The sequence below is a fragment of the Mandrillus leucophaeus genome, unplaced genomic scaffold (assembly GCF_000951045.1).
Source record: "Mandrillus leucophaeus isolate KB7577 unplaced genomic scaffold, Mleu.le_1.0 Scaffold297, whole genome shotgun sequence".
NCBI classification, from domain to species: Eukaryota; Metazoa; Chordata; class Mammalia; order Primates; family Cercopithecidae; genus Mandrillus; species Mandrillus leucophaeus.
In genome coordinates, this window is record NW_012103109.1 from 2,949,500 (window position 1) to 2,951,659 (window position 2,160).

Below are 2,160 nucleotides of genomic sequence, written 5' to 3' on the forward strand. Positions count from 1 at the left end.
CCTCAGCCTCCTGAGTAGCTGGGACTACAGGCACCTGCCACCACACCCAGCTAATTTTTGTATTTTTAGTAGAGATGGGGTTTCACCATGTTGATCAGGCTGGTTTCGAACTCCTGATCTCAGATGATCTGGCCACCTCTACCTCCCAAAGTGCTGAGATTACAGGCGTGAGCCACCGTGCCCAGCCAATTCTGTTTTTTAAACCACCCAATCTGTGATATTTTCGTTATAGCATCCTGAACTAAGACAATGGCCAAGTCCAAGCCTACCTAAACAAGCCTGCACTGAGGGTAGGGTGCTGCAGGGACAACAGCATTCATTTACCTGAGTCATCATGTAGGGTATCCAACGCCCCAGACCCCTCCAATAAAAGAGCACAAAATCTATTCTGATTTTAGCTTTGGAAAGTGGACATCAATGGGGTTGAGAAGCAAATTTGAAAGATTTTAAAATACTATTTAATTTCTTGAAATTTTCTCTCATCACTTAAGTTAATCCTAAAAAATACTAATATTCTTAAAAATTCCTAATATTAATAAAACTAGGGAGCCATGAGCCATTTGCAGTGGCATGCACCTGTAATCCCAGCTACTGGGGAGGCTGAGGCAGGAGGATTGCTTGAGCCCAGGAGTTTGAGGCCAGCCTAAGCAACATAGCTTAATCGAGTTAAAAACCAGAGAGCCAGAGTTAGGGCCACAGGAAATGATTAAAAGCCATTAAAAAGAACCAGGTGCTGGCCAGGAGTGGTGGCTCATGCCTGTAATCCCAGCACTTTAGGAGGCCGAGACAGGTGGATCACGAGGTCAAGAGATCAAGACCATCCTGGCCAACATGGTAAAACCCTATCTGTACTTAAAAAAAAAAAAAAAGAACCAGTTGCAACATTATCATATTGCAGCAGATTCCTAGAGTATACAGATTTCATCCAATTTGCAGAGATAATTTGTATGATTCAAGGTCTCATTGCCTGGGCAAGTCAGTAGTTAACCTCTCTGAGCCTCAGTTGCCTCATCTGCAAAATGTGGATAATAACAGCACCTACTCCTAGGGTAATTCTGAGAATTAAATGAACTCACGCAGAAAAAATGCTTAGAATGGTACCTGCCACACATTGAGGGGATCTGCTGCTAGTGGTGTCAATATTATCAGATCATTCATATCTATAATGCACCAGTTTTTATTGTTGTTGTTGGTTTTGTTTTGTTTTGAGACAGAGTCTTGCTCTGTCACCCAGGCTGGAGTGCAATGGCGTGCTCTCAGCTCACTGCAACCTCCACCTCCCAGATTCAACCAATTCTCCTGTCTCAGCCTCCTGAGTAGCTGGAATTACAGGCATGCGCCACTATGCCTGGCTAATTTTTTGTGATTTTTTTTTTTTTAATGGGATTTAGCCATGTTGGCCAGGCTGGTCTCGAACTCCTGACCTCAAATGATCCACCCGCCTTGGCCTCCCAAAGTGCTGAGATTACAGGTGTGAGCCACTGCACCTGGCCTACGTGGCACCAGTTTACTGAGCCCCTGTGACATGCCAGTCCTAACCCAGGGATGGACAAGAGGGCATGTTCCTTTCCTGAGAGAGGACCTCAGTCCACTGAAAAACATAGGAAATGAATGCGTCAATAGATATTTCAAAACAGTGGATTGGCCAGGCATGATGGTTCATGCCTGTAATCCCAGCATTAAAGGAGGTCAAGAAGGAGGATTGTTTAAGGCCAGGAGGTTGACCCTGCAGCTATATTTGTGTCACCACCCTCCAGCATAGGTGACAAAATAAGGCCCTGTCTCAAACAAGAAGAAAAGAATGAAAGAGAGAGAGAGGGGAGAGGGAGGGAGGGAGGGAAGGAAGGAAGGAAGGAAGGAAGGAAGGAAGGAAGGAAGGAAGGAAGGAAGGAAGGAAGGAAGGAAAGAAGGAAGGAAGGAAGGAAGGAAAAGGGGAAGGGGAAGGGAAAGGAAATGTAATGGTGGTTACATGTTATTACATTGTCAAAACCCCTAGAACTGTACAACACAATGAACCTTAATGTTAACTATGGACTATAGTTAATAATAATATATATCAGTATTTTTTCATCAATCATAATAAGTATAACACAGGTAAAATATTAATAGGAGAGGCTATGAAGGATGGGCTAGGGTAGTAGGATGGGTATATGGAACTCT